The sequence below is a fragment of the Aythya ferina genome, assembly GCF_964211825.1.
Source record: "Aythya ferina genome assembly, chromosome: 7".
Classification (NCBI taxonomy): Eukaryota; Metazoa; Chordata; class Aves; order Anseriformes; family Anatidae; genus Aythya; species Aythya ferina.
The window spans coordinates 35,482,794-35,501,559 of record NC_140302.1 but is presented as its reverse complement, the minus strand read 5'-3'; the positions used below and the strand labels follow the sequence as shown (position 1 = coordinate 35,501,559).

General features: G+C 39.9%; 1 long non-coding RNA gene across 1 annotated transcript; it reads right to left on the bottom strand.

Moving 5' to 3' along the window:
* Positions 1–748: 748 nt before the first annotated feature.
* On the bottom strand, positions 749–2,893 carry LOC311439406. The gene is made up of 2 exons (XR_014694708.1): positions 2,558–2,893; positions 749–1,837 (listed from the first exon to the last, which is right to left on the bottom strand). It is a non-coding gene; the product is annotated as an uncharacterized lncRNA (long non-coding RNA).
* Positions 2,894–18,766: the final 15,873 nt, after the last annotated feature.

Below are 18,766 nucleotides of genomic sequence, written 5' to 3'. Positions count from 1 at the left end.
CTAAAATCTGGAAATAAAGCCTATTAACCATTACAGGTTTTCTGTAACTTCTCTGAAAAATATATTAAATATTAGAAAGAAATGCTTAGAATGGTCCCTGATTAGAATAAGTTTTTAACAGATGATTGATGAATAAGGTGAATAGGATAATAAGATGAAACATGAAAGTTTATATGTTAGATCTGCACTTTTAGAAAAGTAATGCATTCACATTATCCCTACATATATCTAATTCTTTCACAGCCCTAGCAAGGTCTTACAGAGGAATTAATGTGTTTTTAAAAACTGTATTATGGCTGAGAATGAAACTCCTGTATATTCAAACACCTTCTAGCAATGGGGACCTGATGCAGGTCACGTGCATGCCTCCACACTACCCAGTGAACACAAAACCTACAGGTATCAGTCCTGCTCAGCCCAGGCTCTCGGATACAGACCCAGGTGGAGAGCTGAGCACCGTGCAGATTGACAAAGCATATGTTCGTGCACCGCAGGATCTCAGCAGTCATCATGTTTTTCCCTGAACCGTTACCGTGTGGTACTGTTAGACAGAGAGGGAGAAAGAAGAGCTAATAAATCAGCAAAGTGCAGGAGGGAGAATTATGGGCAATACTAGATGAAAGTGTAGCTCTTGCCTGCAAAAAGTAATTAGCGTAAGGACTAGCACGAAGGATGCAAGCCTCTGAAGTTCTCTGCATTCTTCCCATATGCACCAAAAGTTGTGTTCCTTGTAATTAACACAGATAACAAATAAAAATCCTTGTGAAAGCTTTTTTTTTTTTTCTTTTGAATCACAGATAATCTAATATATCTCAGGTTTTATGCTTCCCTTCCTACTTGCTACAACAGTTTCTTAAACATAATAATTACTGACTTAGCCTGCCAGACTCTCTCATGTGGAGAAGCTACAAGACCCTTCTCCTGTTGCAAGACTGTCGTCCTGCTGCATCTCTCACATGCCTTCTGGCTGTAGATGCTTTCAGGATCCCCCAAAGGCTTCTTCACTCTGTCAGAAAATAAGTGAGCATCTTGTTTCTGTGCAAGATGTTGTTTTCTAACATTTTTTTTTATTTTTTTTTTTTTAATTTAAGGTCTGGAACAAAATAAGGCATTGTCTTGAAATGGAAAAAGCACATGCTCTGCTGTCTGCCAGGTCTTGCAGCTGTTTGAGGAACATCAAGTAAAGTCGTCCTGGCTGAGCTGTGCTTTGGTTCAGAGAAGAGCGTTCAAAGTTCACAAGGGGCAGAGATTCCCCCTGTGAAATCACTAATGGCAGGTTTGCAGAGTGTGTGTCAGTCCTGCAAAGATACTTAACATAGATCAGACAAATTAAAGTCTTACACAACCTCAGCTGGCTCATTTAATTCACTGTAAATGCACCTTGAAACTCCAGATGATTCTAGGTGCTTGCATGAAAAGGAAGTCGGTCTTCCTAGATAACACAAAGGAAAATTCAGAATAGGGCTGAATAATCTTTTCCAATCAAAGACTCATTTGGGATTCCAGCAATGTTGCCAGCACAAATGAAAGCAAGACTTCTCATATTTCTTACCAAAAAAGAGAGAGAGAGAGAGCACATATCCCAGCATTGTCTATTGCTAAATGATTGGGACTTTCATCTGGGCTGCAGGGACTCCAGTCAGTCCCTGTGATCTGCTTGATTCAGATGAAAAAGCATAAAGGTGGTATTTCCTAGACCAAGGTGAATAATCTGACCACATTGGTATTCTTGAACTCTCACACCCTGAGCATGAATTTCATCCTGAAACGGAGACAGGTCTTCACATAGAAGTCTTTATCAAAATTGGAAGTCCTGGCTTTTCCTGCAGGTGTGCATCTATCGAGGGAAAAAGAAAAAGGCAGTAACACAATTCCTGGCAGGGCAGTTCAAGGAGTTCTGCATAAGGATGTAAAGCAGCTTTAATACATAACATTAGACATATTAGCTGAAGGACAATTTGTTAGACTTCTCTAACTGGGTACTGCTTTTAGCACTGCAAACGTAGTCCTGGCGACACCCCCTCAGTATGGATAAGTACCAAGTGCTTTCTGAAGTGGCAATTTGTTCACATAAAAGTGAGCAAGATACAGTGAGAATTCCAGTCACAGGCAGTGCAGCAGCTATGGCTGGACTGGAGAGGCTGTGCTGGGCTCTCAGGGGCATGCGGTGACCCATGGGGTTGAGCCCCTCAAGACAGAGCTCTGCTGGAGCCAGGCAGGGGCAGCAGCCACCAGCCAACCCACACAAAGTCTCCTTCTCATCCTTCCATAAACCAAAAACATATATGCAGAAGAGCTCATCAAGGTTGTGAAGAGGACTTAAGGAAACAGCTTCAGAAACAATATTAGGTTCATCATAAAAATAAAAATAAAAATAAAAATAAAAATAAAAATAAAAATAAAAATAAAAATAAAAATAAAAATAAAAATAAAAATAAAAATAGAGAGAGAGAGAAAAAAAAAAAATGAAGTCAAGAAAAGGGAACTATCTGCCCTGAGGCAATAGTGCCCTGTGCCAGTAAGAGACCTGGCTTGCAGCCTTTTAGCAGCAACTTACTTTACACTCATTTGGGGTGAAATCTGTGTTAAAAGCAATGGCTTCACACCTTGACTCAGCCTCTCCTGCAGCAGCCCCCATTGCTCATCTTCGTATCGTCCTTGCTCCTCTCAAACCCACAGGGTGTGGTTTGACACCGCAGCCACCTACATTCCCCCAGCACACTGCAGGAGCAGGAGACGGGCAGGAGGAGGCCATCATCCTCCCTCCTTGGCCTCTGCACCCCGAAGGCTCATCCCCAAGCCAGGCATCTAGCTGGTGTGCTAAAAAAACCTTGTGCTTGTTGCATCGGGGCTGCTGCTGGTTGCTGCTATGCCCTGGAGTGGCTGTGATGCTGTAGAAGAGCAGCTGAGAGCAGCCCATAAATACACACTTGCAGCTCATTCCATATCGAAGCACTTTGATTTACTTAGGAAATAAAGTATCTTCTGTTGCTCCATTCAAATGTTATATACAGATTTAATCACAGGCCCCATGATATTTGGTGTTTTTCACAAAGCTGTGCTTCTCGACATCTCAGATTTCTTTTTTTTTCCTTAAGTACCCATAAGGTAAAAACCAAACAACAACAACAACAACAAACACAAGCAAAATACAGGGACGCCAATGACATTTTGCTTTTTAAATCTTATTCTTAAGCCAAATGACATGATCTGAGGAACTCACCTTAATTTTGAGTGCTTGGGATTGCTCGTGCACTACGAGACATGCTCTGTCATTGGCATATAGCACATCACAAGGCTTTGAATACCACAAGTGACTTGACAATGCTGTAACAAAAAGGAATGCAGTCTGCTGGGGGGTAAAACAAGGAGGAAAGGAACAGAAGCAAGCTCCTGGATTCAATTTAGGAGAAGAAAGGGGTCCCTTGAAAGCAATAAGAGCTTAGGAAAAGGAGTAAGGAGAACAAGCTAAAAAAAGGGAAAGGTTGAAACAAAGATTTGAAAGGGTCACACTTGTATAAAGATGCTTATCGAAACCACCAAAGCTTTGTCAAGACTGAACTTCTGAACCTGCTGAGATATCAAATCCATCTTTCACTTCCCTGGATTCAGAACATGTCCTCACACTTCCCCTCTGCGTTTCTAACCTTCCCTCCCCAGCTGCTCTCCAAGACATTTATCAGTCCCCGGGGAAGGGAGCTGTGATTCAGCTCGAACCCTGCTAGCAGGCCCCCAGCATTTAGCTCAGAGACCTTCAGCAGTAGCACCGAGGATGGAAAGTGCAGGAGCCACGGGGCTGGGAGCTGGAAGGCAGCACCAGGAGCAAGGAGACAGCAGCAGGAGAAGCAGGTGCAGCAGCAGGGCTAAAACCCGCTCAGGCCTCCTTGATTTAATATGTGCACTAGGTTCAGGAGAGCTTGCACTTACTGGCCCTGCTGATCCTAAAAACTTACTACTTGTGTACATGTGTTTATATATATATGTATATATATATTCCAAAACTATGTCTGATAATTTATGAAAAAGACAGTAAAAGTTTCCACATGAACATATTGTTGTGGATTGTTGAGCAGATAAAGAGAGAAAAGCCATAGCACATCTGGCTTTTTTTTTTTTTTTTCCTTCCAGAAGCACTTTTGGATGTGTTTCTCTTTGCTGGAGGGTCTCTAAACACCTTACCGAGCTTCCCTGGTGTCTTGGGGTCATTCATGGATTATCCAACTTGAAAACCTTCTGGTTTGCTTGAATACATTTCTTCTTCACAGGTATCAAAAGTTCGTAATCCTTGGAAACTGTACTGACAGCAGCCTATCATGCCATATCCTCTGACCTTGGATAATTGCTGACTTTCTTCATAAATACTTCATGAACTCTCACTTAAAATGGGCCATACCTCTGAGCTCTCACTTTCAGACAGCCTCTTTCATTCAGCGACCAGGATTGTAGTTTCTGAAAGCATTCTTGGTAGTCTTTTGCACTGAATCCTCTGAAAACTCCCTCTCCTTCACATCTTGTCTACATTTCCTAAGCCATGTTTTTGGTGCTTCATACACTGTGCCTTGGGAAAAAGAAATACCTTCCAGAAGTACTTTCTAAGGGCACAATGTCCCTTTTGCTGCTGTGCTAACACACGTCTCGCTGCCCGCGTTAGCCAGGGAGCTTTGTTTGGGGGAATCCTTTGATTCCGTTTCCTGACGTGTTTGCCAGCACTGACTGCATCACAGACAGCCTAATTGCAATTTGGCAGCCTCCTGCATCAGTGGAGGGAGGTTTGAGAGCAGGTGTAGGATCCCCCAGGCCCCGGGCACTACTCTGGTGCCTCCTCGGCGACTCACATCTCCTGGCCGAGGTGCCACCAGCGGTGACACACGAGGACGGGAGGCGAAGAACCAGGCTGACAGCAGCAGTCCAGGGACGGACAGACAGCAACAAAACCTCTGTAGCATGAAGGATGAAATAACTGCTAAGCACCTCAAAAAGAAAAATGCAGAAGTAGCTTTTGTCTCTAAGTGGATGTAACACTCCGAATGTATTTGTTATTTTAAGCAGTTTTGTCTTTCTTAAATGTCTGGCCGTAGTCAAATTTTGTGGCCAAATTCAGCCCTGCTGTAATTAGCATATCATTTATCTATAAATTTGTTTCTCAGTATGCCATTCTTCCTGCCAAATGCCTATTCCTATTCCAGTAATCATAGCCATGAAGAAAAAAATAGATTTATGTACCTCGTGGCAGTGTTTTTTCCCAAGGCAGATCTGCAACTTGAAGCACATTTCCCCTATGTAGCTGTGGCAGTCACCACCCTTTTACATTTGGGGAAGATTGTGTCTGGACTGCCAAATTTGCAGGTCAAATCTACATCGATTAGAGAGAAACGGACACTCGTATTTCCATCAAAAACCTAAGCCAGCAGCAGTCAGGTGGGTGAAACAAAACCAGGCTGGAACAATCAGAGCTGGGGAGAGACCAATGCAGTGCCAAAGGGCATCTTTGGAAACTGTGTCACTGCCTTGAAGCCTTGCTGGACTGAGCCATCAGTGACCAGGTGCACATGGCCCTCACCTGCCTTGCGGTAAGCTGTAGCTGGGCTCTGCCACAACACAGTCAGCTCTTGGAAAGTGAGCAATGAATTATTGCAGCGTCCTTCAGCAAAGACATTACAGGAACAAAACACTGGGTACCGGACCGCCTGTAAATATGTCAAAAATCAGAGCAGACACAAAACTTAGGCTGCTGTAGTTTAAGTCTCTTCTCTGTCTTTCCTGGAGCCACAGCTACACCCCCCTGCAGATAAACACGGTGCAAGGCAGAAGGAAAAGACGCTGTGGAGCCCTCCACACTTGCAAAGGTATCTGGTTAAAACGTGGCCACATGACAGAACCAGGTTCAAGGTATAAAAACCCAAGGATTGAAAACTTTGCTCATATATATTCTTCAAGTGGTGTTTAATACTGCTTCTTTTGTTTGTTTTGACAATGGATCTTATCTTTTGGTAAGGGCTGTGTTCAGGACTATTATTACCCTATATAAAAGCCTCATAGTCTTTCTTTCCACTTGTTCAGCACACCAGAGTGGCATAGCAAATTTAATCGAAGAACGCAGCTCCAGGGAGAGCCTTTTGAGACTCTCCCCTTTTTCATAATGCTGTTATCTCCACTTCCTTGTGTTGGGGATGCATAAAAATCACAAAAAAGTCATTCTGAGTATATTCTTCCTGATAATTATTGTCAGACTCCGAGATAAGTACCCTACGTGATGTAATGTGTGTTAGAACCGGCTCTCTGAATGCAAATCCTGCAACTCTTATAGGCCCAGACAATGGTAGCCCTAAACACTAGGGCCTAGTATTTTGCCACAGACAAGAGAGAGCTTTGATTTTTTGTGTTTTGATAAGGCACAATCTGGGTGCCTTTATCTCAGCTGTTATATTTAAAGATGACATTCTAGCCTTGCAGCCTTGCCTATTGTTTTGACCCTGATTATCTCCAAATGTTGTTGTTTAGTCAAACTCACCAGTTTAATGAAAGGCCTGCTCCCAATTTAAGGAAAATTATTTAAATGCAGAGTATCCTATACACTGTGGTTTCGAAAAGAACTAGGCGGTTAATCAAAAGTTAATTGTATAATTCTCATGCAGATTAGGGCCTCTTGCAAATGAATCCCAGGTTGTGATTATTAAAAAAAGGGAAAGTGCTGGAGAAATGCACAAGGGTCTTCAGTCTGGTAAACAATCAGCTAAGGTTTAATTTGTGGTAAACAAAGTGCTGATACACTAGGGGTCTCCAAAGGAGACAAAAAGGTGAAAATAAATTAAAAAACAACATACAGATATGATCTTTTTGTTTTTAGGCATCTTTCAAAAACACCAGCTAAATGAATAAAAAGTAATCCATTAATATTTACCGGCAGCATCCTGGCAATATGCAAATGACAGCAGTTGTATAATTATACTCCAACCCTCGGACAGGGATCTTGATCATGAAATGTCACCACCATCTCCAATAAATACCTATGTGGTGCTCCCAAGTACAATAAATGGCTATAATGAACAGTTTGATTAATCGCAAACTGTTTCTCTATTTGCCAATAAACAACCTTGGCAGAAAAGAGCACAAGTGATATGTTTAAAGCCTGTAAGTATGCTCCAAAGGTATCTGAGCAAAGGAAAGGAAAGTGATGCTTTCTATGCCAAATAATTATTACAAAGTTAAAAATAAAAATAAATAAAAAGGTTGTTGAAGTCAATCTTTAAAGCCTATCATGATGAAGTGGTGACAATTACACTGACTGAATTGTTTTTTACTAGTTAGAGCTATCTGTGATGAAAAGTAAGTGATGTGGACACAGTTATGGAAAGGCCGTATGTGACTGCAAAGCCCACTGATGTGGCGCTGTCAAGTGGGACTGGACAGTAAGAACCAGAAGTGCTTGTCTGTCTGCCAAGAATTACTCTATTATTAGCTTATTTATTTACTGATGACAATATGTTTGGTCCTGTTCAAACCAGACCTCGGGAGCATCCCCAGACCAAGACACAAACCACCGCATAAGCCCTCATCCCGAGAGACAGATGCTTTTTGACTGGTCTTCAATTTAATACAGGGTCTCATGGACAACTGTACAGCTGACCCTGGCTCTTCAACACACCCTGAATCATAATTTTTTCTCTGCGATGAAGAGACTTATCCTTTAGCTTTCAATTAAGAACAGGATCCTCAGCCAGATACTGCTGAATTAAGCAAAAACTTCAAATGTCTTCTTAGCTGGCCACATTCAGTCAGACTGAACAGTTTTCAAGAAAAGAAAAGGCTTATGTATATTTAGATAATTATATTTATATATGCACAGGCTCACAAATATAAATACTTATGCATCTCTGTCTATATATGTATATTTATGTATGTATAAAACTATAATAAACATTTTCAGATTTTCAGCAAGAAATAGTAATGCAGCAGTCACAGTCAGATCCACAATTAAAGCATTAGCAGAACATGCACAGGTTTTACCAGAATTTGGCACAGTTTCTGAATGTATTAAATTAAATATGGAAGCAGGAAAGAAAAGCAGGGACTAACCACAAGAAACTATAATTCTACCTTCAGTAACAAAATGCTACCATTAACTACAGTTTCAAGAAGAAATAAATACAATACTCAGAAATTCTAAATACTCAGATATTTTTTTTAAATATATTATAATCTGCCAAGTATAAGGATTTTACAGAAATCATTGCAATATTTTAAAGACTATTTATTTAAAAGGTAATCACCAAAGATAGAAAGCCTTCTATAATTTGTGCTGCAGCCTTCATCTGGAGGTGAAGGGAATGCTGTCTGACATTAATTAGTAATTAAGGCACACTTGTATTTGCCAGTAAATTGAAAAAGATTACTAAGAATCAAAAAAAAAATGTCTCTAAAGGGGGTTTTATTTCCTTTTATTTTTAATTATTTATTAACTGTATTATTTTTACTTACAGCATTTTATTTTGAATGGAAGGCAGGAATAATGCTGCCTTACAAATAAAAACCTGGAAATTATTAATTGCCCATTATTAGCCTTAAAAAACACCAACGTTTACTTCCATATATGTGCATCATCATAATTAAAATAATTTCCCAGGGAGCTGAAGTCTGCCTGAAAACATTTCGAAACTCTGCTGTGGTATTACTGCATGCAGCTGTAGGTGCTCCAGAAGTGCACTACAGCCAAATAACTCTGCAGCAGGAATCTGCTGCGCCAGGTCCTCTGGATGGAGCTTGTCTTGCGGTGACCTTTGCAACCACATCTGCAAGTCATCTGCCACCATCTGCCCCCGTGTTATTGGCGTGGTTTTGCCCTGCATTTGTAAGAGCGGAAGCAAATGACATTCCCTGCAGAAAGCAGGAAACCTGAAGCGTCTCGAGACGCAGGGCCACCATACGGGCTCCTGGGACAACAGACGAGCAATACCCACTGCACACAGAGTTTGAGGTTATTGTTTCTTTTAACAGAGGAACCCCAGAACATCAGAGACCTTTAAATAGCATTGCTTGGGGTGCAGGTAAGGTTAGCGTTGACTTTTCACATGTTTCAATCAGACCTTCGCAGATACCTAATAAATCTTACATCAGAGAAAGACTTTTGAAACTAAATTGTTCAGTAATATGCATTTTCAATCAAAACACAAGGGAGACTTTAAAAATTTACTGAGCATAAATAAAATATTTGATCTTTCCGATTCTTATTTTCCAAACCCTTACAGACACTTCATACTAATATTGACATTAAACTTCAATATTGATGTAGGAATGATGAAACAGAAATGTGCAGTATAAATATTTTAATAGGATGCAGTGGGACGTTTCCACAAAAATAAGTGTTTTTCAAGGCATGCTCATGCTCGTTTCCCCACTAGCATGAAACACAAGTCCCAGGTGGCTGCTCCCACACCTGATGAGGCTACCAAAGCCCCATGGTTGTACCCACAACCTGCAGGCAGGGAGGCAGGGCAGTGGCAGCAAAGTGCTCAGAACTGAGCAGGCTCTTACCTTGCTCTCAGTGTTGGTGGTCCCCACTGCTCCCTGGCTCCAGGCAAGTCTGCAGAGATGCTTAGAGAAGGCTGCAGACTTCTCCCCAGCCTCAGCATGGCTGGCAAAGCCCAGGAGCAAACAAATCATGCCCCATGGATGCACCTCTCTGATGTGGTCCAGTCCCATGTACCCTGTGTCACTCACTCCTCAGGTGAGTTGAGACATCTACAGAGTTATAGTTCCTACTAAAGCACATTAGATGCCTGTTCAGCCTAGCAAGTAAAATCACAGTCTCCAAGGCACATGTTATTTTTTCTTGAAAAGCATTTTGGTGTCATTTTATTTCTTTTTTATGAAAATCCCCTTTTTACATTTAGTCATGTTCTCATTTCATTGTGGAGGGAAAAGCAAGGGATCTGAGCCAACATGAAAAAAGAGTCTAATCTACTTTAAAAACAACAACAAAATTCAAGTAATTAGAGCCAGGTTGCATGGGAATCATTACAGAAGTCAATATCCAGCACCAGGAAAGTTATCTACAAAGTACCAGATGGTCACTAGTAAAATAAAAGGATGTGAGAACTCAAATGCGATCTTTCAGGGAAAATAATAATTAATAATAATAATAATAATAATAACAATAACAATAATAATAATAATAATAATAATAATAAAGAAAAAGGAAAAAAAAAAAAAAAAAGATTGTGAATTTTCCTTGGGGGAAAACAAAAATTACTTTCTTAAATTTTGTCATGAGTTTGGCTAATCGATATGTAAACATAAAGGCTGGGCTGCAGAGTAAGCTCCTCTTGCCTTTCACATGAGTAGAGAGGCCCGGCTTTGAGGTACTCAAGCAGTGAATTCAAAGCAAGAATTTGTCAAAATACTTGTCTGAATAGGACAGAGCATATGGAGTAAATAAGGAGAGAAGGGAACACTCATAATACCTCTCCGGAGGTACCTCCAAGCCAGCAGCATCTCTGGGCCACATGCCATCTCCGTGTCCGTGCAGACAGGGCCCAGTGCTGGGGCCTGGCATGGTTTCTCCTCCTCACACAGCCTGTCCTCCTCACACAGCCTGTCATCCTCACACGGTGTAGCCTTCCTTCACTAGGCAGGAGGGCCAGGAGGTCTTTGCAAAGGCGTGCAGATGTTTCTCCAGTTTTCTCTTACGCAATTATTGCAAGTGAAGCTCAAGAAGTCACTCCTCCAATTAACCTTGGATAACAAAATTAACTAAGAACTCTTCTCACGTCCTCCTGAGAACTTGCTTTTCACACCATGCCTTTAGGCATCCTATGGCATCCAGCAAAAGTCTTCTTTCCCTGAACAAATGGGACGTTGCCTTCTTTGCCAGCAATGGAAGTGTGCCCATGTGGTCGCTGTCAGAAAGTCTGACTAAAGTCTCCGAAAAACTGATTGCACCCACTGCAAATTAAGAAAAAAGCCTCAGCGTAAATATTTAGAGACTCGTATCAGACTGCCATTTCTACAGCATACTTTTCAAAGTGGACTTTACAATAGGAAATAGGTACAATAGGAAAGTAATGGAAGGTGGCAGATCAGTTGCTAGCACAGTTATTCAGAGCACTTAAAGTAGACGCATCTTGGCCTGTTAAGGGTTTTCTGATAATTTTGTTAGGCCTGTTTTGAAGTGATCGACATTTGCAGATATGCAGGCAAGCAAGCAACAAGCAGGCATGAGCTGCCTACTGAGGCAGAATTTAATTGCAAATGTGACAAGGAGAAAGGTCCCAGTCAGAAACAAGAGAGCAACAAGCCCTGGCCACCTGAAGGGTTTCAGCAAACCTCCTGGGATCATGGGCTCTTCAGATCCCAACAGCACAAACTTTTGGGAGCCCCTGGGCTGAGCTGCACATGGGCTGAGACCTAGGCCTGCAGAGACACGTCCTAACCACAAGCTCAGAAACTCCAGCCTTGAGTTTAACCGAGGAACTTCCTTTTGCTTTACCCAAAAGGAGGCCCAAGACCAGTGATGTTCTTGCACACAGGACGGCTAATTCACCCTTAGTGCCTGATGGATGACAGCAAAATGCACACACAGCAAAATCTGATTTTTAGATGATGAACTCCTTACTTCATAGAATTTTTACTAATATTTTGGCTATGGCTGAAGAGAGTAACAGCTGCAGTACAGGAAAAAATAAAGGAAAAATAATCAACTTGGAACAAACTGTCACTGATTTCCTTGTAGTCCATGAAATTAGGCATATTTAATCCAAGCATGTGTTGGGTTTTCAGCCCTGGGCCTAGGGCTGAAGTGTGCCTCAGAGTATGGTAGATAGGTGGCCAAAGTAAAGCTAAGTGTCATTTTTAATTCTCTGAAGCTCCTTTGCAATGTAGTGTTGAAGTCTTTTGCAATCTGTAAATTCATAAATACATAAACACGATCATTTGGCATGAATTTAGTGTAGGTTTTGATTGTATCTAGATATCACTCTTAGCAGTCTGAAACAGCCAATATTAGTGTTATTTCAGCTAAAGAATAACTTAATTGTCTGGTAATTAAGAATTGGACAAATGGAGGAATGCTAAGCATACTGCCCAGTACTTATTTGGCTTTTCTGTAAAGGGTGCAGATAATTTTCATAATTTTATATTTACCTCAAGTTTTAAGACACTGAGGTCACCTATGCAAATTCCCCTACTGTTAGCTTAAGTGCAGAAAATATGCAGAGGCATTAAACTGGTAAATAATACTCTTCCATGAATCAGTCAAGGGCTGTTTTCATGAATGTCAAGACTGAGAAAAAGAGGTTAGACAGCAAATATACATTAAAATTATAAAGCACTCAGTGATAAACATCTAGAAGACCCTGTTTTGACTTGTACGTTATTTCTGCCATCCATTAGATAACAGATCAGTATTTCTACTATTGCAATGAAACTTGAAATACTTTTAAGCTCATACAAAATGAATTCAGCTGTACAGCTTCATGGATGTTACGTTTGGTGTAACAACCTACAGAGGAGTCACTTTATTTTAAATGAATTAAAGATGAAAAGTGACTCCATGACATCACCCTGACATTTCCTAAGATGGCAAGAGCAAGCTGATGTCACACATATTCTAAGTAAACATGTTGAAATATATTAGCTAATATTTTTATCTGGACAGCAATCAAATTAAGTCAACAGAAAACAAAATAGGTTGAAAGCAAACATTTCAATTTTTACTCTCTTGAACAGGAAAGAACAAATTATTTATAACACTGCAGTTTTTACGTGCAGGCAAGACCTTCACTTTAGACTTTAGGAAAGAAAAAAAAAAAAAAAAAAAAAAGTATTACAAGCAAGCTTCTTTTCAAGTCTGCACAAATCCAAATTTCATAGGTGTACAAGCCAACATACCCAGAGGACCATGATTCATAATTCTATCTAGAAATGGGCTAAGTAGCACTTGTTCTAATGTGAACATTGCAAGAGGTTGGGAAAAATACCAGATGCCTGGTTTTTTGTTTTTGTTTTCACAGAGACAGACAATGTTTCTGTCTCTCATCCCGGTCCCACTGTGAATCACATAGACAAATACTGGCACTTCTCAAAATTGCATTTCACCCAAGCCTAAAAGGCAAATGGCAGTGACTTTGCAAACCTAGAGAGACTCATTCAGAAGAGTTTGAATCTCTGTCAAACAGCTTGCTGCAGCTTTAAATAATAAATAACATTTTCCACATTATTGACACATTTGTCATACAAACAAATGATGGGAGAGAGCAATGCCCATCTCTGTCTCCATGAGCCTCAAGGCCCCCATCCCTCACCTGTTGCACAGCAGTGAGATTAAATGCCAAACCTGACACCAGGTGGAAAGCTGTTTTTATGGTTTTATCTACTTTTTTTTTGTGTTGGCTTCACACCCAATTTTATTTTCAATGACAAAGCATACTAGAGTCTTTACATTTTAGCAGGAATATCTGGTACTAGGAAGAGATTACAGCAACAGCAAACGTGGCAGCTCAAGCTAAAGCACAACTGATTACAGCCCTCCTAACTCAGGTGCTCTTAATTTTCTCAAATCCCTGTGGGGCTGAAATTTTCCATGTTTGCTCTCCGCCCAGAGGCAAACAGTTTGTTGTTGAAAGAGTCAACAGAACCTGTTTTGCTTTCTGTAAATGTTAAGGGAAAAGTTTTCTTTAGTCCTGCAATCCAGAAATGTTCAATTGCAGTTCATTGACAGATCATTTTTGACCATTTCCAAGGTATTAGTGTCTGCGAGGAAAAAATTAAGTTTGAAGAAAAAAATGTTTGCACATTGGGAACTACAACTCTCAGAAAATTTGGAAAGCTCATTTGTATAATTGGATTTTTCAGCTAGGATTTTTTTTAGATCAAAGTTGTGACCACTTGTTATTCAGAAATTTTCTTTAATTGTAGCTTATGTTAAAATACGCAAATACACAGGCCTTTCAAATAACAACTGGAGGAAGGAGAAACATTACCACCCAGTTTATTGATGCCAAAACCAGGCTACTGAGAAAAATTGAGATTTTGGCTCCCTTTGCATGACAGAAGGAAGCCAGAATTTGTTTGGTGATTCAGATAATTCAATACCAGAATCAAGATCAGAATGAAAGTTCTCGGGCAACATCAAATTTACTGAACTGGAGCATGCCTCCCTGTGCCCAAGCTTTGCCACCTAAAGAATGGATAAAATAATCTGCATTTCTCATTAGTAAAAAGAGAACAACTTTCTCGTACTCTGTTCTCTAATATGCAAACATGGAAGAGGCAGGTAAACTCTTTCAGCCTGTAAGAGAAGTAAAGGCTTATTCCTCATCCTCAGAATACAGCTTAGTGGAAATAGTTTTGTTGATGCGGAAGCATGTTTTATAAAAATAAGAATGAAGGTACGCACTGTTCCAAGTAAGTTCTTTGGCTTTGCTGTAAGGGATGGAAAGTGCTCTGAACATCTGCTTTCAAGTATTTATCCGTACTTATCCACAGCTGCAATCTTTCACAAGGTTTCATCTCCAACTGGATATACCACATTACATACAGTGAACTCAGTACATTTTTCAGAGAATAGCATATAAACTAAAACCTTTTCTGCTCTGTAGACATTAGGAAGTACATGGTGGTTTTTGTAGAAGTAAGGGATTTGTATAACTGTCCTGATATTAAATTCCTTTATGGATGGTTGTTAGACAGCATCTCGCATGTCAGTGGGCTGATGCTCTCCTCCCTGAGAAATGGTTGTGTCCAAATAATTTCATTTGTAATGGTTAAGTAAAGAATAAAGAAAGAAGATTTAAAAGGCAAAACAATATCATGCTAAACTTTGCTAAAATCTTATTGTAGTAAACCCTGCTGAACTGAATTTTATACTAAGACATCCCCTAGGTAATAGATGAAGATTAAACAACACAAAAAGAGAGTGCTGGTTAGTTAATCAGACCAGCACAACCACAAATTTTGCTTGATGGAAATGGGCTTAGCCAAGGAGTTAACCAGGTATTAAGTATGCAGAAATTATGCAATCTTTAAATGCACATATTGCTAAATTAAGATAAAGAGATTTCCTGGGTACTCAAGAGAGGTTGGTCACAGGGAACCAAAGTTTCAGAAATATAAACTAAACAGCTCTGGAAGTTTCAGTGTTCATTCTTCGTTTTCTCTTTAACCAGAATCAAAAGGAAAATTCTATGTAAACTAAGTAACTTTGTTTACAGTTGTAAAAAATGGCCAGTCTGTGGCCAGAAACTTCTGAGGAAAAGTTCTTCTAAAATCTTCTGATCTCTTCTTCTTCTTCTCTCTCTCTTTTCTTTTCTTTTTTTTTTTTTTAATATTTATTTTTGTTTTTGCCAGATTAAGACAAACTTTTGCTAAATAACATAGGAACACCATAGGGATTAATCATCATGTACACAGAAAAGGACATCATCACTCGTAAAATTTCAAGTTTTCATTGCAGTAGCCAAAAAAGTGCAAAGAGTAGATGGGCAGTTACTCAGAAACAGCTCAAATTATCTGCTGCCTTTGTGTCTGAAAAAAATCTCACACCCAGGGAAACAGGAAGCTTTAGAGAAATGCAGCCTAGGCATTCATTTATTCAGCATTATTAATATAGTCACCTGCTTCTCAATTTACCTGAAATAAATAGTCTGTTTCTATTAACAACATTTTGTAACATTTGAAATAAATGCAGAATGATGAAATAAAAAAAAAAATATTTGAGAAATGATAATTTTCTTGTCACAGGCCAACAGCCACACATTATAATAGCTTGCTGTATTTCTTGCAATTGTTTTCCTCAAGTGTTTTTTTTGTTGAACATCTCCAGTACCAGCTTTATGCACAGGACAGCAGGGGCTTGGGGCATATCTTTTTGCCCCATTGGAGACTTTTTCCTCAGTCTCCCATGCTATGGAAGTACTACCACACAAGTGATGCTGAACATTGCTCTTGCCTTTGTAACATTTCAGTTCTCCCCAGTCATCCAGTGTGTTTTAACTAGCTATGACGAATAACTGCTGGTGGTCTCTTGACACATAAACCAGATGTTTAGGAACAATAGAGCTGAAGAACATAGCTTTGGTGCCGACTTGTTGGCAATGCCTTAACACATTGCTGTTCTTGCCTTGTTTATCAGGATATATTACCAAGATCTCACTTTATAACAGGGCATGAAGACAGTACGTATGGAAACAACTACACAGCATAATATAATGACTGTAATTGTCCAAATTTCACAGCCATGCAGAAGAACAATGATGACAGCTTCACAGCAGGAATTTATTGTTTGAAGCTAGCTACCACTTTTATTCCATATCTTTAATGTCCCAGATCTGCTCAGGTTTTGCTATTTTCTAAATAGTTTTTATCACCACCTGTGCCATATTTTGGGATCACAAAGTTCATCTACAGGTCTTATTCCTGCATTATGCACTGTAAGAGTCTGAAACAAGATTTGCTTTCACATGCTAAGTTCAGACCAAACCACTGCAGTCAATAGTCCTTGCACTGCTGCCTAGTCTGTGTGCAGCAGTTCATGGCCATGCCAGCTGCCCTGTGATCTTCAGGTAGTGTGGAGTCTCTAGAGACTGGCTCCACTTCAGGTATTTTTAAATGCCAATTGTCTCTAAAACAGTAGATGTTTAAATTAGAAGCTGCGCGGCTTTTTTTTGCATCACATTGACTGCAAGGACTCTGCCTTTGCCCACATCAAATTTGATGTTCACCTGGCATAATGGAAAATGTCAACATTTTCCAGTTTTTCTGGGCATCCATGTTTGTGCAGAGGTTTATGAAAGCCTTCACCTCTATTGACAATGAAGGTTTGGTTTAATACAGCAAAACTCACAAGTCAGACATTGGAGCCAAAGTGACTTTCTGGAGGAACCTTTACAAGCAGCCTCACTAACAAATGAACAAATGCTAATTTTTTTCTTCTGGCAAAGGCTTTCCATCAGTGGAATGTTATGAGGTTCATGGGTAGCTGAAAAACAGATGATGTGTAATGGTATATGTTCAACAAAACATACATTGTTCCTAATGTTCTAAGGATTTTACTTCTAATTGTATATATACAATATATACACACACACAAAAAGTTTGAGCTTCACTGCACATAAATGCATGTTTAGAAGACGGCAGCAAACACTAGTCTTTAGTACAGGCTCCCCATGAGACAAATATAGACTTACTTCATCTTTCAATTCTGGCATGCACTCGGGTTTTATGGGTCTGGTACAAAGCCTGCTGAAAAATCACTCCATTGACTTCATATTTCTTTGAATTAAACTCATCTTGACCAAAAGCACCAGCTTCTAGTGTAGGTTGGCCCCTGGAAATACATATTATTTTATCCATTAACCACAAAGAAATTAATTCCTAGTTATGTATAAAGTTCCAGCTCTCTCTCCAAATCTTTCCTTTTGCTTACACATTTCTGCCATTGTGCTAGAGACAATATTTGGCACTCAGTTGATGGCCTTGGTATAGTCCTCAGTAAATATAAGGGACTATACAAAAGCAAATGAAAGATCAGATGTCAAACCGCTTCCTCTTTCAGCTCTGAAAGGCTGAGCATTTTGAGAGCAGCTGTATTGGCTCCAGTGAATGTTTTGTCGAGCTCTACAAATTAGTTTGCTGTAATTCTACTGCTGAATGCCAGCAGAAGGACAAGTTAGTTGCCTTTTTTTTTTTTTTTTTTTTCCTCTTCTTCCTCAGCTATCCAACCCACTCATATTTTAGTGCTCAGAGGCTGTACTTGAGAAGAGGCAGTGATACCCTAGATTACCCCTAGGCGGTCCCCTAGCAGTGTCCAAGCATTACCGCAGGAATCTGGCCATGTTTGTTCAGCTTCGATAGAAACCTTGACACTCCAATTTTCACTCAGTTTTTCTTTTAGCATAATCCTGAAGTACCACTTTCCAGTAATTGCAAGGTCACAAACTATTCCTATGACAATAACCAGTGTTCACCAAAATCTGTTAGTGTTTTGAATGGGATTGCTTGGATGTGATTTTACTGGGATTGCTCAGGAAAATACCTAGTGAGGTTGAACAACACTTTCTTGAAACATCAGTAAACTATATAACACGCAGGCCACAACATCTAACAGTTAATACATTGAGGTACCACAGACCCAAAACAAGTTAAGTTTCAGGCTTCATCTGGTAGAAATTAACATAAACCCACTAAAGTACATGGAACAGCGCAATCACATTGACTTATCTATTTTCAACACCAATAAAACATGTTCTTATGTGGCAACATTTCTGTGCACAACCCTACAGCATGTTTTTTCTCCTCTGTTCCTCACAAAAATTTAATTCTACCTGCCTTACATCAATGTGTTTTTTATATTTCAGGATATCTAACGTGTTCTTCAAGACATCAGACAAGATCTTAGCAGGTTCACATAAATAGCAGCTTGGACAGGACTTTTCAGGTTTAGCTATTCCCCTCCATTTGTCTTTTCCCTTCACAGTACCTTTTTACGCCAGATCATGCTTTATTTTCTGCCATCTTCAACCACTGGAGTGCTATATAACATTGTTTTGTTAGTTAGTGCCTGCTAGATATAACACAAAGATTCAAGACCTAAGGAGCAAGAAATCACAAAACAAACACAAAGCATTAAGTGGTGATACCAAAGTGTAGGGGGAAGAACAGGGAGCTGACAAAACACAAGGATGGGAGCAACATTCCAGGGGGAGATGTTTCGATTACGCTGAGGAAAGCATAGCCAGTGGTGAGCCTGTCTTGTAAATGATCTCAGCCTTGA